Source organism: Solanum dulcamara, chromosome 4 (genome assembly GCF_947179165.1).
Source record: "Solanum dulcamara chromosome 4, daSolDulc1.2, whole genome shotgun sequence".
Taxonomy (NCBI): domain Eukaryota; kingdom Viridiplantae; phylum Streptophyta; class Magnoliopsida; order Solanales; family Solanaceae; genus Solanum; species Solanum dulcamara.
In genome coordinates this window covers 79,064,781-79,083,479 of record NC_077240.1, presented here as the reverse complement: position 1 = coordinate 79,083,479, position 18,699 = coordinate 79,064,781, and positions in this window count along the sequence as shown.

Genomic DNA, 18,699 nt, shown 5'->3' with positions numbered 1-18,699 from the left:
ATATTAAATATGAATTTTCGGCGAATGTTCTTGTTAGAGTACCGCTAGTGTATATGGATCGGATATGTCTTCAACGAGATACCATTTTTAATGGGTTTCATTGAGAATTCATGTGTATTTTTAATTAGTTGTATGTTTCTTATGCTTGAATTATTGTCATTTTAGCCTGAACCAAAATCAACCTAGTTAATTATAGTGATTAAAAAATTATTAAATGAAATAATCTATTTTGGGGACTCATCTAAACAAATCAAAATTTCAATCAAAGAAAGGTTAGTAATGCACAATAATATACATAAAAAGAAATAAGGGTGAAAAATGACTTTGGGCCTTTGTCCTATGATATGATATTTGATTAACTACATTCTTGGAAAAATTACTTAAATACACAACTTATTTTATCATATTCTCTAAAATCCTTACCATTTGAAAAAATTAAAAAATTCCTACTCTCTTCTATTCTCGGATATATCACTCTATGCAATGTATCGATCGGATACATCACTTCACGTGATGTATCAAGACGTTGGATACATCACTTTACGTGATGTATCGGTCGGATACATCACTTTATGCAATGTATCGGTCGAATACATCACTTTTTATGATGTATCAGGACGTAGGATACATTATTTTACACGATGTATCGGTCGGATACATCACTTTACGTGAGGTATCATTACGTTTTGGGATGTATCCAGATTCCACCAAATTTAAGAGATTTTTGTAATTTTGAAAAAAGTAAGAATAAGATATAATTAGTTGTTAACACTATGAGATTCGTGTAAACCTTCTTAGATTCTTTGATGAAAACATGAAAAATACTAAGGAGTCATTTGGTCTGAATACAAGTTATGATGAGATTAGTTGTTTATTTATAAAAATACCCATCACGTTAGTTAGTTTTTTATATTTTCTTTGCAAGCTTTAGTTATTCAATATTCATTATTAAAATAATACTTTCATCTTCTTTAGTTTAAATATTTTTATGTGTGTAATTCCATGATGTCCGTATATATTTAAAAATAAAACTTTTTTCTTATTTAATTTTAAAATAAAATTTCTATTTTAAATTTGTTAAATATTAAGAGAGTTAGTAAAAGCATATATAGGCGGAGGAGTATTTTAGGAAGGTGTATGTAGTTAGGAGACTATTACCTTATTTACGATAGTTTTCTTATCTAGAGGAAGAAACTCTAATGTCCATGTACCATTCTTTTCCAAAAAGCATCGCTACCTTCTGTAAATTCTTTCATTAAAGTAAAAAATGATTTATTAGAAATCAAAATACAAATAATCATAAGAATTAGTCAAATAAATTTATAAATAAAAATTATATTATGTAGTGTAATTTTTTAAAATTTTCATACAAAAACCATTTTACCCTTTCCGGTAGTTTCTCTAAGTCCTATTTGATTGATATCTGCTGTCGGTTCGTGGGTTTTCTTAAAAAAATTGAGATTTTTGATAAACTTTGGGTTTTAGAGAATTAAATGACTCAAAAATGGTATTTGAGATCATTCAGAATTTTGAGTCTCAAAATAAAATTGCATCAATTTCATCAGTTTTGAAACATTGGAATTGGTCTAGGAGATTTGACGGAATCATATTCGGGGTTGTATCGTGGATTTGAGGGGTGGAGTTGGAAATATTTGAGTTTTTGGCCATAGGGTTGACCTTGGTCAATGTTTGAGGATCGGACGCTCGAAAATGAATTCCGACGACTCCGTTAGATTCAGAGGCTAATTTAAGGTCTAGGAAGAGTTCTTGTGTATTTTCTAAAAGCTTCGAGAGCGTTTTGGTCTTTTGAGGCATAAAGTTGGTTTACTTCCAACTTTTTGATTTTTGAATCAAAGAGACCTCGAAATTGAATTCTGATAGTTTCGTTGAGTTCGGAATGTTGAAATTAGTGTGATGGAATATAAAGTTTGTGTGCTTGGAACTCTGAATGAATCCCGAGCGTTAATTCCGAGATTTTTGAGACTTTGAAAGTCTGTTGTCAATTGGTGCAATTATACTTTGCGTTCGCGGACCCCCTTGACCGCGTTCGCGATGGGTCAGTTTCTTGACCTTCGCGTTCGTGAAGGATTCGTCATTTTTGTGAAAAGTCTAACCACTCTTGATCGCATTCGTGGACTTAATGAGCCGGGATCGTGAAGGCCAATTTTTGGCTGAAACAGTGCTTCTCACTCCATTTTTGAACTTGGAGCTGAGTAAGGACGATTTTTGGAGAGGATTTTCTCATGGAGACTTCGTGTGTAAGTTGTTTTGACTCATTTCTATCATTAACCATTGATTATTTCAGATTTCTAGCATTAAATTAAGGTTTTTGAATTGAAAAAATTGGGGTTTCCAATAGGGTTGGGCATAAAATACCAAAAATTGAATTACCGAATCAAATCATCTATTTCAATATTTTGGTATTCAGTATTCAGTAATTCAGTTCAGTATTCGGTACCAAAATTCAGCATTTCGATATTTCGATTTCGGTATTCGATGTTTATAAATATATTATTCGGTATTTGGTAAATATTGAATACCAAAATTAAATATGTTGGGCCTCCTAAAAAATTCCTTTTAAACATAAAAGGTTATAGGCCCATTGTTATAATCAGCCCAATTGTCATTTTACTCATTTAACTTATTTAACCCTAGGTCCCTAACACTAAGGCCTCAATACTTCACTCTTCAGTGAGTTCTGAGTTCTCCTTCACACGCCTTCACCTTCACCGCTATTAACGCCCAGCCCTAGCTGATGCAGCTGTGAATTCTTGAAGGTAAGTTCTCTTTGCTTCTTCTCTTCCTCTTCCTCTTCCAGTCTTCCTTCTTCTCTTCTCCTCGTTTTTAATAGTCTTATCGAATGAATAATTGCTATTTTATTTTTGGTGAACAAAGAGCTCCCCTATAGATGCAGAATCAATCCTAGAAGTTTTAGACTCATGTTAGGATTGTATTTTGTAAGCTTTTTTGTTCTCATACTTCATTTTATATAGGTTTATTCAGTAGTACCTCAATATTGGTCTAGAATAAAAAGTTGTTACCTTCACTCACAAAAATGTTACCTTTGAATTTTTAGTGTGGCATCGGAATGTGCCTTTAGCATCGGAGGCCGTATTCTTGATTCATTTAAGAGTTCTTTGACTCCAAAATTGGTGCAAGCTGTTATTTTTCTTCAAGATTGGCGTCAAAATGAACCTTATCCCATAAATGTTGTAGAAGATTTTAATGATCTTATGAAACTTGAACTTGGTATGTTTTTCAGTTTTTGTATTTTATTTTTATATTTTTATACTTAATTAATTATTGACACATTTTAAATTCTTTTTAGCTATGGATGATATTGACTACATTGTTCAATCTGAAAAACAATGAAAGCAGATTTTGGATCAGTTAACTTATGGTTGTTCTGACGAGTTATTTGTTGAGCAAAAATTCCTAGCTTTGATGTATTAGAATATGGATTGCTTCTTGGTGGTGATATTGATAAGAAAAGAAGGGTTGTTCTCTGTTTCCTCTACTGTTACTATTTCTGAGGCTCAGGTTTGATTGTAATGTGTTATAAGATTAATTCAAATCTACTAACTTTTTCAAGGTTACAATGAAGTCTTGTTCTCTATTTCCTCTGTTGCTACTGTTTCTGAGCTCCTGTTGTGTGCTATTGTTGTAGTGTAGTTGTTGCAGGTGTTGTTGTTATTGCTGCAGCCTACAGGTGTTTGTTGTTGTTGTTGGATATTGTTGTTGAAGGTTGTTGTATGCTGCATCTTGCACTTATGAAAGCTTATCTGCAACAGCTTTGGTGGTGTTGTAGGTCTGAAGTGTGAAGTTCCTTGAAGAGTTGTTGCTTGGAATTGAAGCTCTGCAGCTCAGCAAGTTGTTGCTTGGAGTTGGATATTGCAACTCTGCAACTGCAAGAATCAAGATAACCAATCTGAGGGGTGATCCTTCACATCAAGCTGCAGCTTCAAAGTGATGTTGCTGGTACCTGCACAGAAGATGCATACAGAAAGAAACTATACTAGTGTAGAACCTAATGAAGGCAGCAGCAAAAAAATGAAGGCAACAACAAAAAAAATAAAGGCAACAGTAAAAAAAATGAAGGCAGCAGCAAAAAAAAATGAAGGCAACTCCAAGCTTCACATCTTTTAACTTTTATTGTTGCTATTGTGAATATGATGTACTAACATATTCTGTGTGGACTTCAACTTCAATATAGTATTATCGAATATCGTATCGAACTGAATTTTAATTTATCGATTACCGAATTACCGAACCAAAGTTTGAAAGTTCGGTATTTGGTATATACTTTAAATTACTAATTACCGAATTATCGAACACAAACTTTGAAAATACCGAATGCCCAGCCCTAGTTTCCAAGAACTTGGTTAGTTTCAATGTTTTGGTGATTGTGAGCTCATTTTAAGTCTGAATCCACTTTATTTTTTACTAGTAGATCCCAAATACTTTAAGTATGATGTTCATGTAAAAATTTCTAAAATTTTCTATTCATTTTCGAAATTGGATTTTTTAGACATTTCAGGTCAGTTTTGGCCGAATTTTCAAAACTATGATATGGGTGTCATTGATTCCGTATTTTGATTGGAAAATTGAATTTGCATAGATTGTTGTGATTCGAATTATATTCGGAAGGGGAAGGCTCATATGGATTGATCGATCGCGTATTGGTTAAGGCAAGTAGACTCTTAAAACTTCGTGAATCTTTTAGAATCTCAAATTTCTCATATGTATATGTGTTGGGGAGTAAGGGGGAAGTGGTCATGGGTTTAATTGTGAAATAAACTAATCTTAAATGAATTGATGATGTGTGTTATTATTGAGAATTGAATATTACTTGTCGTGATCTAGATATCTATGTGTATTTGATGAAATACTTGATAGTCTAATTATGATTGCAGTTTGTTTGAATTGATTATTCCTCATTATTTGTGTGAGCATGCTGTTTGCATTGGTTCTGAAACACTATGATGAGAGGTATATGATTGTGAGACTGAGGTCATTTTCGGTTAGAGATATTATATTTCCAAGGTTATTTCTGGCGGGATTATATTGCTGAGGTCATTTTCGATGTGATTATATTGCCGAGGTCATTTTCGGCAGAATTATATTATCGAGGTCATTTTCGATGAGGTTGTGGGATGAGGTCATTTTTTGTCAGAGATTATGAGATTGAGGTCATTTCTAGTCAGAGATTATGAGACTCAGGTCATTTCCGATCAGAGATTATTATCCCGAGGTCTTTACTAGCAAGTGCACACATGCATGATCATTAAGTATGCATATACATGTTCTGCATATCAGTGTGTGACAGACTTGATGCTTATATGTGACTTGGGATTATCTGTACGTTATATCTTGTGATATTGAGCTGTAATCTCAATTCTATTGAACTATTTAGTATGAACTGTTAGGTTGAGATAATTTCTGTTCAGGTTGTAGTTACGAAGATTCGGTTGGGTTGGAAAGGATTTTATGAATTCTATTAGATTTACTTAGTTTTGCTAGTTAGCTTGCTGGGTACCGTGTTATTTGGTACTCACCCTTGCTTCTACACTCGTGTAGGTTCTGAGCCCGGACTTTGATCACCATCTATTTCTAATCATTCGAGGCTTCTAGGAGTTTGAGAGAGGTAGCTATTGACATCCAACAGACTCTCATATTTTTCTGTACTTTTATGCTTTACTCTATTTGAGAGTTGAAGATATATTGAGACTAGTATTTTATTTTAATTTTATTTTCTTTAGCGGCATGTACATGTGACAATCATTCTTTGGGGGTATTTAAGTTGAAAGACTTCCGCTTTTGTTTATTACTTACTTATTTATACTTTTTTCACTTTATTATCTGTAAATGTTGAATTTTAGGCTGACTTGTCCAGTGGAAAAGGACATGTGCCATCACGCCCAGATTCGGGTTGTGACAAGTGGGGTATAAAAAGAATTTAAAGGGATATCTTTCTTATTTTCCTATTTTATCCCGGAACTGGTATACCATCCAAGAGGAAGGATAACTTATCCCATTACTAATTATTAATTCCGGAATAAGTTATCCCAAACTTGTCAACCAAACAATAAATTAAGTATCACTATGATTTAATCCCAGGACTATTTGGTGTTATTCTTCATACCAAACGACTAAGATATTAACTAAAACAGATATAGAGAATTAAAGGGGAGGGTAATCGACTTCAAATAAGACTTAAACTTCAACAAAGATGAAAATTCAAACATTATATGAATGTTGGGGTTGGTAAAATCAAATCTAACCTGCCTAATTCGCTCAAACTATTTAAGTTTGGACGTGCTATTAACTCGCTCATTTATTAGTTTAATCCATTTCAATCCATTAAAATTTTGAATTAAATTGGATCTTGACCTAATTATTGTCTTGACCCATTATAAATCGCGCAAATTTAACTGAACCTGCCAATTATCACCCCTATTAAAATGGCTCATCAATACTTTTTAAAATAGAAGGAGTCATACACTAAGAAAACTAAATATCAACACGCCACCCTTAGAGGTTGTTTACCTACCAGAAATATCAAGTACGAAAATGCAAAGTGTTTTTTCTACCACACATGATAAGAAATTGTTTTTTGGAAAATGAAAAGAAAGTACTCATATGTATGATCCGAAAAATAATGTTTACAAAACTTATCAGGTCTAAAATAGTCTCTTAACTATACACTTGTCAGACTTAATTATTGAACTATTCAAAAACTTATCACGTTTAATCTCTTAACTATATATTTATCAATTTTAGTCCCTTAACTATAAACTTACCGATTTTAGCCCATTAAGTATTCAAAAACTTATCAAGTTTGATCTTTGTCCATTTTTATACAATAAACTTAGATTTATATTAACGGAATTCATGCATTCGTGAAATTAAATTTTTAACCCATTTTTCCAGTTGTTTCTCTTCTGCTACTTTTTCTTCAAATTACTCTTATGAAAAGAACAATAACCTCAATGATTTAAAATTAAATTATTGAGGAAAGAAGATATAAGTCCTAATTTTATTCAGAGAATAAAATGAAGTATATTATTGTTGTTAATGACTTGAATATGCTAAAATTTATTATAAATACCGGTATGTAGATAGTTAAGGGACTAAAACTAGTAAGTTTATAGTCAAGGAACCAAACCTGATAAGTTTTTAAATAGTTAATGAACTAAATTCGATAAATATATAAGTAAAAAAATATTTTAGACTTACTCATATAATTAACGGACTATTTATAATAACTTAACTTTTGGGGTGAGATGATCGTATACATCAAACTATATAGTAGATTAACAAGGTTACAATATTCAAATTATAATTAATTTACATTAATGATAAATAGGTTTAAAATATCTCCCTCTACTTTTTTTGAGGTGAATAGAGTGGGCTGGCCACTTTTTAGACCATTTACTTTGATGCTTAGCCAACATTTTAAAAGTTGAATAAAATATATATCAGTTTTTATCAAAAGACATTTTTACCCTCAGCTCTTCATCTAATAACTTAGTGCTATTTTAAAAACACTAAAAAAAACACAAATTTCTGACGGAGTTTTCTCTCAAAATTTCTATCGAAAAATATGACATTTCCCACGAAAAGTTTGTTGGAAACATTTCAAATGATCTAATTTTCAATGGATGTTGTTGGAAATTAATTGACATATTCTTCAATTGTGGAATAACGATACCATGAACCCTGACTTTCTAATAATTTATCATTTTGCAATACAATCATGTGTGAATATAATGTAATTTTTGAATATGGTGCAAATATGTCATAATTAAAATATTTAAATAAAATTTTCTTGATAAATTTAATAATTTATTAATATATTCCACCAATAAATAAAAAGATGTTATAGACTTAATTGAATGTACTTATTGAATTTTCATATATTCTAAACATAAAAAAACCATCTTCTCTTCCATCACTTTCTTAAGGACTTTTCAAAGTCAAATGATAGGATTTTAATTTCAGGACTGTGATTTCAATTTTTTGTTTTAAATATAAATTTTGAATTATAAATTTATATTTTATAAAAGAAAAATTATAATTAGAAATTTTACAAAAAAAATAAACTCATGTTCGACGTGTCCTCCTCCTAAACCTGTTAACGTGTTCTCCTCCTAATTAATCCTAACCTATAATGTGTATATACATCAAGTGACATTATTTTCTTTTTATAATGAATTATTAAAAAAATTAAGACAAATAAATTGAAATGGATTGAAGGGAGTAGAATCTTTTGAATCTAGTGCATGAGGTAGATTTCTAGCTAGTGTGACACCATCAAGTGTTGTTTTCAATAATTTGTTTGTTTATGTATTTAAACTTAAAAACTTATTTATACAGGAGTTCTTTGTTCAGAATATAAGAAGTAACTAGTTGATTTTTATCTAGGATGAAAATGTTAGTAAACTGTATTGTAAATATTAAAACAGTAACAATATCTAAAGGTAATAAAACACAGAATCTGAAAAAATTAATGCAGGAACAAAATCGAGCCCACTGAATGCACAGTGTATCCTTAAGGAAATTATTCCCCTCAAAGTACCCGAGGTTTTGGAATCTTTCCTCCCAGGATAGAACGATTTACTCACCAAAGTAGAGGTACTGCAAATTTTTGATGACTGCGAACCACTTGAAGGATGTATATCACACGATTTTAGGAAGTGCAGAAAGAAGAAGAAGAAGATGTTATTTCAGAATTTTTCGTATGGAACATTCTGAGGATTAACAGATATATATAGACTGTTTACACCTTTTAAAAAAAGGCACCTGTTGGAAAAAGGTTTGCCTGTTGAGAAAAGGTTTGCAACTTTTCGGAAAAGGTTTCAACCTTTCAAAAATCTATTGGAAAAACGGAGGGAAATTTTAAATTAATCCGGGTCAGGATTTTTTTCACTTAATTAATTAAATAAATAAATAATATTAATTAATTAAAATTTAAAGAAAATTTGGTCCAAAAATATTATCAATCAATCATATCAATTGACCAAATCCAAATTCGAAGTCGAAGCCAAAGCTGTAGCAGTAGCAGTAGCAGTAGTCGTAGCCGTAGCCGTAGCCGAAGCCAAAGCCGAAGCCGAAGCCGAGCCGAGCCTAGCGAGCGACGACGGCGCGAGGAGAGACCCTCTCCTTGACCCTTTAGCAACATGAAGGAGTGCTTCTACTTTTAAGTAGGAGACTTTTCATTTCCACCACCTATGTGGGACCAAAACTTATTTAATAAAGCAAGAGAGAACATATCATTTTCCTCTCCACTTCTTTTTCCCTCAATTTCCCATTCAAACTATCAATTAAACCCAACAATCCCCCACATGAATGGGGAATGTCTACAAGATAAAGGAATGCACGGATAAGTGTGTGATATACAAGCGAAGATTAATTGCATCTGGATAAGTAAGTTTCCCTTTGAACTTTCCATAGTGAACTTCTATAGGATATACTCGATCAATCGGTAGATGCGATATCTTTGAACCGTCGAACTTTGTTGTATAACTAGACAACATAAGTCACACAATTAATCATCAACCATCTATGGTTCTCACGGTTGTGTTCATTTCAGCCATGAACACCGCCTGGTTTCGTGAATGCATAGAGAATGGGCATTTACTGTCATTCCCCTTGAAGCGGCTTATACTTCACATTCACATAGGTGATTTCTAAACGTGTAGTCCTATAGACACACTATCTAGTCATTTTCCGTCAGATTTAGATAATCATTAAAAAACCTTTAAAGCTTTATTAACTCATTAAAGAGTCTTAAGGTTTTATCCTTTGTTTCTGAACATTGTCATCATCACGAGAATGGGTTGAGTTATTTGACAATGTTGAACCGTCAATCATAACTTTGTTTGATCTCTTTGAACCTAGTTCTTGGGATCTCCAATTTACTAGGTAGAGTTACCGCCATGTTGACTTGTCCTAGGCCTTAACCCCATTCCCCTCGATGATCTTTCATAAGCCTCTCTAGATAAGCCTTTTGTTAGTGGATCCGATACATTATCTCTTGACTTTACGTAGTCAATAGTGATAACACCACTAGAGAGTAGTTGTCTAACAGTATTATGTCGCTGTCGAATGTGACGCGATTTTCCATTATACATAACGCTTCCTGCCCTCCCTATTGCCGCTTGGCTATCACAATGTATACATATGGGTGCCAAAGGTTTGGGCCAAAATGGAATATCTTCCAAAAAATTTTGAAGCCATTCAGTTTCTTCACCAGCCTTGTCTAAAGCTATAAATTCAGACTCCATTGCAGAGCGGGCGATGCATGTCTGTTTTGATGATTTCCAAGACACTGCTCCTCCACCAACGGTGAAAACATATCCACTTGTGGATTTAACTTCAGATGATCCGGTGATCCAGTTTGCATCACTATATCTCTCAATTACTGCGGGATATTTATTATAATGCAAAGCATAGTTTTGGGTGTGTTTCAAATACCCCAAGACTCGTTTTATTGCCATCCAATGAGTTTGATTGGGATTATTCGTGAATCGACTCAACTTGCTAATAGAACATGCAATATCTGGTCGTGTACAATTCATAATATACATCAAACTTCCCAAAACTCGTGCATAGTCCAATTGTGAGTCACTTTTACCTTCATTCTTTTGAAGTGCAAAACTTACATCAATTGGAGTTTTTGCAACATTGAAATTTAAATACTTGAACTTATCAAGAATGGTTTCAATATAATGTGACTGTGATAATGCTAGACCTTGTGGAGTTTTATGCATCCTAATTCCTAAGATTAAGTCAGCAACCCCTAAGTCTTTCATGTCAAATTTGCTATCAAGCATACGCTTCGTAGCATTTACATCGGCAATGTCTTTACTCATTATCAACATGTCATCAACATATAAACACACAATGACTTCATGATTTGGAGTATTTTTAATGTAAACACATTTGTCACACTCATTAATCTTAAATCCATTTGCCAACATTGTTTGGTCAAATTTTGCATGCCATTGTTTAGGTGCTTGTTTGAGTCCATAAAGTGACTTAACAAGTTTGCATACTTTCCTTTCTTTACCTAGAACTACGAAACCCTCAGGTTGTTCCATGTAAATTTCTTCCTCCAATTATCCATTTAAGAAAGCCGTCTTAACATCCATTTGATGAATTTCAAGACCATATACAGCTGCAAGTGCCACTAACACCCGAATAGATGTTATTCTTGTTACCGGCGAGTATGTGTCAAAGTAATCAAGACCTTCTTTTTGTCTATAACCTTTGACCACAAGTCTTGCCTTATATTTATCAATAGTGTCATCATCTTTCATTTTCCTTTTAAATATCTATTTTGATCCTAAAGGTTTATTTCCAAGAGGAAGATCAACCAATTCCCATGTATGGTTATTCAAAATTGATTGAATCTCACTATTAATTGCCTCTTTCCAAAATGCTGAATCAGAAGAAGACATTGCAGCTTTAAATGTTTGAGGCTCATTTTCAAGCAAAAATGTCACAAAATTTGGTCCAAAGGAAGTAGATATCCTTTGACGTTTGCTACACCTTGGATCCTCTTCGGTTGGTTTACTTTCCTTTGGTTTTACTCGTGGTCGTTTAGATCTTTCACTTGAGGACTCACTTTTAGTTTTATACGGATAAATATTTTCAAAGAATTCAGCATTATCTGATTCAATTACCGTATTAACATTAATTTCAGGATTGTCCGATTTGTGAACCAAAAATCGACAAGCTTTGCTGTTTGTAGCATAGCCAATAAAAACACAATCCACGGTCTTTGGTCCGATTTTTACCCTTTTGGGCAAAGGAACTTGGACCTTTGCTAAACACCCCCACACTTTGAAATATTTCAAGTTGGATTTTCTTCCTTTCCATAGTTCATATGGAATAGTTTGTGTTTTGCTGTGGGGTACTCTGTTGAGTATTCGATTAGCTGTAAGGATAGCATTCCCCCACAAGTTCTGCGGTAAACCGAAACTTATTAATAAAGCATTCATTATTTCTTTTAATGTTCGGTTTTTTCTTTCCGCAATTCCATTTGTGTAATGACCCGTTAGGTCATTTTGAGAACGAGTCTTCTTTCCTTCATAAAAGACCCATTCCGTACATTTAAATTGTAAATTTTAGACTATTCGATAACTTCATTTAATTAATTGATGGGTGATTTTAAATAATTAATTTAATTGATGGGCTAAAGTGTTAATTTATTTAATACTTATACCACTTTTCTTATATTTAATAAATTAGGTTAGTAGGGTTTGTCATTTTAGTACATAATTAATTTAGAAAAAAAAAGAAGGGAATAAATAATAATAATAATAATAATAATAATAATAAATTATATATATATACACAATCTGATGGCATTAAGCCATCAGATGTGCGGCGGCAAACAAGAAAAACAAAAACGCGTAGAAACAAAAAAAAACAATACGGAGGAAGAAAGAAAAGAAAGGGGAAAAGAAAAATAAAGGAGAAGAGAAAAATAGGAATTTTCATTCCAAAGCGTCAAGGTAATTATTCTCATCCTTTCCATTAAATTTTCATGTGATTATGAATATATTTTTAGGGTATATTGGTGGAGAAACAATGTTGAAATAAGAAAATATGATCCTAGGATTCTTCATATAAAATCTTGATTTGGGGGTCGAATAACGATCCGTTTTAGCTGAAATTTGACATGTGAGTTTATTTTATCATGAGTGAACATAATCGGAAAGAAAATTTCAGATTTGACTTCAATGACATAGAATGAGCTAGTTCCTGAATTTTGATATATTAAAATAGATAATTAAATATTAAGTATATTATATATTATGAATTACATTAAATTTATAATATTAAGGTTCTTGGTTGCTGCTGCAACATGGGTGTAATTCTTTGGAATTATTGGATGACTAAATATTTGGCTACATTAGTGACTAATTAGGAGTAAAATTATACGAATATTATTAATTGTTAATTGGAGGAATTAAGCCATAACCCTAGACTTGAAATTTTTTAAAAATATATAATATTTGATTTATTAATTGGCATCAAGATTTAGGAACTTGATTATAGACTTGTGTAAGTTTGGGGTCTAGGCTAGACATGGGTGTTGTTAGTTTTGAAATCTTATTGTGGTTAATTATTTGTTTAGATCATACTTATTTGGAAACCCAGCGAAAAGGGAAGGCTCGGGTCTCGGAGTAATTGCGTGATTATTTAAGGCAAGTGAATTTCTAAACCTCAGTTTAAGCTTATAGATGCTTGTATTTCCGTGTCATATATATTAGGAAGTAATGAGAATTAGACTGGATTATTGACTATATGATTGACCTTAAAAAAATGGAGATGAGGGGTAGAAAATGGTGATCTAATGACATGTATTGGTGGAATTGATATGTTATGATTGTGGATTTATTTTGGACATGTGAAATGACTATGTTGATGTGCGATAGGAAAAATTATGGTTGTTGTCATATTATTATCGTGAATTATATGAACATGAATTGATTGCATTGGTTCTGACATATTGTGTTGAGATTGAAAATGATATGAAACAAAGGGGTCGGGCCACACGCTCCGTGGCAGGTATTATGAAACAAAGGGGTCGGGCCACACGCTCCGTGGCAGGTATTATGAAATAAAGGGGTCGGGCCACACGCTCCGTGGCAGGATATATGTATTGAGGGGACGGGCCACACGCTCCGTGGCAGGTTACATGGACAGAAATGTCCCCCATGGGTTCCGGACTGTGATTCAGCGGATGTGTACCGATAGGACAGACATGCATCATTTCATTGCATTGCATTGCACCTTTCTGACATTTGTGAATTTGTGTTTACCCCTATATTGCTCTGTGTATGTTGAACTTGACTTGGTATGATTCATTGATGAGAATTTGTGGACTGTATTACTGTTGTTATCGCACAAGTGTAGAGTTGGACAGGTTTTATGCAGGTTGTAGTTAAGGAGGTTCGGTTGGGAGGACAGGAGTACTTGTATCTATTAAGCTTTGCTTAGTTTTAGTTATCCACTTGCTGAGTACCGTGTTGTTTGGTACTCACCCCTTGCTTCCACACTTGTGTAGGTTGTGAGGCCTGACTTGTTTGATCTCCTAGTGTTTCCACCACATCTGAGGCTATCATTTCGAGTGTTGAGGTAGCTGTTACATCCATCTAGCGGACACCTCTTACTCTTTTATTATGTTTTAGTCCTACTCTAGTGACAAAGACATTGTGACTGTATTTTCTTTCGTACTTTGGTAATTTATTAGTGGCTTGTATACGTGACAACCAGTCTTGGGGGATTTTGGAGATTATTTATTTGTTTTTGACTAATTTAAACCTTATTTTATCTCAATTACTTTCGCATTTACTTTTCGTTGAGTTTTAGGCTGACTTGTCTCGGTGGGTTGAGATGAATGCCATCACACCCGAATTTGGGTCGTGACAATTTGATTGAGATGTGTAGGGGGCAGTAGTTTGATGAATAATTCCATATTCTAAACATATCTTTTCAAAAGAAGATTCGTATTCTCCACCCCTATCACTTCTAATCATTTTTATCTTTTTATTCAATTGATTTTCCACTTCGTTCTTGTATTGCTTAAATGCATCAATTGTTTTATCCTTACTATTAAGCAAATATACATAACAATATCGAGTGCAATCGTCAATAAAAGTTATAAAATACTTCTTTCCACCACGAGTTGGTGTAGACTTCATATCACAAATGTCTGTGTGAATCAATTCTAAGGAACTAGAATTCCTTTCAATAGATTTATAAGGATGCTTAGCATACTTAGATTCAACACATACTTAACATTTTGATTTATTGCAATCAAAGTTAGGCAATATATTTAAATTAATCAATTTTCACAAGATTTTATGATTGACATGTCCTAAACGTGAATGTCATAAATTATTTGACTCAAGTAAGTAAGAAGAAGCTTGAACTTTATTATCATCAACAACCATTACATTTAGTTTGAAAAGACCCTCAGTGAGGTAGCCTTTTTCTAGATACATTTCATTCTTACTGACAACTACTTTGTCTAAAACTAGAACACACTTGAATCCATTCTTGATAAGAAGGCCGGCAGACACAAAATTCTTTCGCATTTCTGGAACATGATACACTTTGTTCAGTGTCACCACCTTGTCGGATGTTATTTTTATAAATACTCTCCCATATCCTTCAATCTTAGCTGTTACAGAATTTCTCATATAGATCGTCGCATCAGGTGCTGCAGGGGAATAAGTAGAGAAGGCTTCTCGGACTGCACACACATGCGAAGTAGCTCCCGAATCAAGCCACCATTCTTTGGGATTACCTACTAGGTTGCATTCTAATAGCATTGCACACAAATTATCGATACCTTCTTTATTTTCCACCATATTGGCTTGTCCCTTTCTTTTGTCCTTTTTCGGAAGATGACAATCTGGAGCTCTGTGTCCAACTTTCCCACAATTATAACAATTGCCCTTGAATTTTTTCTTGTTTTGCTCCTGATTCTTTCCAAAAGGTTGCTTCCTTTTCTTATTCTTTGGATCAGCATCTTCAACGATGTTCGCTCCCATAACTGTTGAATTTCCACACGACTTTTTTTCTGCTGTTTTGTTATCTTCCTCAATCTTGAGACGAATCACAAGATCTTCTAACTTCATTTCCTTACGCTTGTGCTTTAGATAATTTTTGAAATCTCTCCACGAAGGAGGCAACTTTTCTATCATCGCAGCCACTTGAAATGCTTCATTAACTACCATACCTTCAGCAATAAGGTCATGAAAAATAAGTTGTAGTTCTTGAACCTGGGTTCCAACAGTTTTGCTATCTATCATTTTATAATTTAGGAACTTAGCAACCACAAATTTTTTCAAGCATGCGTCTTCAGTCTTGTACTTCTTCTCAAGTGCATCCCACAAATCTTTAGAAGTTTTCACAGCACTGTAGACATTATACAAATCATCATCCAAAGCACTTAGGATGTAGCCCTTGCATTGAAAATCTGTCTGTATCCATGCCTCAGTAATCATAAAATTTTCATTGGTCGGCATATCAGCAGCGGGCACAGGAAGGTCTTCGTTGGTAAACTTCTGCATACCAAGAGTGGTAAGCCAAAAGAACACCCTTTGCTGCCATCTTTTGAAGTTGGCTCCAGAAAATTTTCCTGGTTTTTTTGTCGGTGGCACAGAAGTGCGGCTTGTTGCAGCAACAGTCGCAGAAATAGAAGCAGTATCACTTGTCATTTTTTTTTCACTGTCAAAATAGACAAACTGTCTTAATATTTCAGAATATCAGACCTTTTACAAAAACAACGATGAAGTTTTTATACTCTTTAAATCGTTGTACAAGTATGAACTTTAATATTCCAACGAAGTTTTTATACCTTTCAAGTCTGAATATTTATTTCATACGGAGTAGAAAACCACACAGGTTTTAGTCTCCAAAAGCAGAATACAGTTTAATCAGAAAAACAAAATAACGATAATTTCCTTAAGATTGTTAGTAAACTGTATTGTAAATATTAAAACAGTAACAACAACTAAAGGTAATAAAATACAGAATCTGAAAAAATTAATGCAGGAACAAAATCGAGCCCACTGAATGCACAGTGTATCCTTAAGGAAATTATTCCCCTCAAAGTACCCGAGGTTTTGGAATCTTTCCTCCCAGGATAGAACGATTTACTCACCAAAGTAGAGGTACTGCAAATCTTTGATGACTGCGAACCACTTGAAGGATGTATATCACACGATTTTAGAAAGTGCAGAAAGAAGAAAAAGAAGATGTTATTTCAGAATTTTTCGTATGGAACATTCTGAGGATTAACAGATATATATAGACTGTTTACACCTTTTAAGAAAAGGCACATGTTGGGAAAGGTTTGCCTGTTGAGAAAAGGTTTGCAACTTTTCGGAAAAGGTTGCAACCTTTCAAAAATTCGTTGGAAAAACGGAGGGAAATTTTAAATTAATCCGGGTCAGGATTTTTTTCACTTAATTAATTAAATAAATAAATAATATTAATTAATTAAAATTTAAAGAAAATTTGGTCCAAAAAGATTATCAATCAATTCAATTGACCAAATCCGAAGCCGAAGCCAAAGCCGAGCGACGACGACGGCGCGAGAGGAGACCCTCTTCTTGACCCTTTAGCAACATGAAAGAGTGCTTCTACTTTTAAGTAGGAGACTTTTCATTTTCACCACCTATGTGGGACCAAAGCTTATTTAATAAAGCAAGAGAGAATATATCATTTTCCTCTCCACTTTTTTTCCCCTCAATTTCCCATTCAAACTATCAATTAAACTCACTCGAAAATACTTGTTACTTACTATTGAAGAAATTGTTTGGATGGTATACACTGACATTATATTTCTAATCATAATTGAAACTAAAAAATACTTGACTTAGTAGACATAATTATTTCGTTCAGAATATTAAAAAGTAACTGGCTGTCTAAAATTGACAATTAAAACAAGTTACTATATACTTTTATCTTAAATTATATATCATAATTTTAAAAAAAAATAGTTATTTTAAATTATCAGTCATTTTAAAGTTCAAGATAAAACCATTTTCATTTACTCATTGAACACTTATAGGTCCACTAAATGCTGGGACAAAAAAGTACTACTTTTGTTTGATATTCATGTTTCACTTATAAGACAAAAAATGTCGCAAAAAAATGGAGTGGTTGTTCTATAAAATTTACAATTATTTATTATTATAGTACAAAACATAGGACTATGCTTTATTGTGTACCTTATATTAATGGGTCCTTTATTAGTATTAGTATTATTATGATTTTATTATTATACATAGCAACATGTCGAACGTTAAATTTAGGAATATAAAGGAGATATTGACACTTAAATGACTAATAGGAGTATAGGATCCATACGAAGAAAGAGACAAGATATACAAATTATTTCGCGGATTTAACCCACTCAAATTTATTCCGCTCGTCCATTTGACATCTCTAGATAATAGTGAAATTTGAACTTAGTACTTCTGTTTGTTTCGATACCATGTAGAATTGTGCAAACATTCCCTATCTCCTTACAGACGCTAGTAAAGAAGAATTCAAGTAAACTCGACCCAGACCTGCAGCACCTAAAAAATATGAAGGGCTAACACACACGAAAACTGACAAAATTGTCTAATTCCTATTGTGTCGCCCCTAAAATGCTCCTTAACGCCGTAGAAGCCTCGTCGACCTGGAAGCCCGCCACCTATAAATTCCGTAGGCTAACACAAACGAAAAACTAGCAAAATCGCCTAATTTCTGTTGCGTCGGACCTTAAAATGTTCCTAAACACCGTAGAAGCCCTATCGGAGCTACAAAAGTTGTTCCCCAGGTCGTTACGGACATTACTAAAGAAGAATCCAAGAAAATTTAATCTGTACCCCCGGCACTTAAAAATTCTTGGGCTAACACAGACGAAAAATTGATAAAATTGCCTAATTCTAATTGTGACACCCCTAAAATGTTCTAGAACACTGTAGAAGCCCCTCTAGGGCAACTGAAATCATTTTCCAGGTCATTACGGATGTTATTAAAGAAGAATCCAAGAAAATAAGACCCGTACTCCCAGCACCTAAAAAATCTGTGGGCTAACACACACGAAAAACTAGCAAAATCGCCTACTTCCTGTTGTGTCACTGCTAAAATACTCCTAAATGCCATAGAATTCTTGTCGGG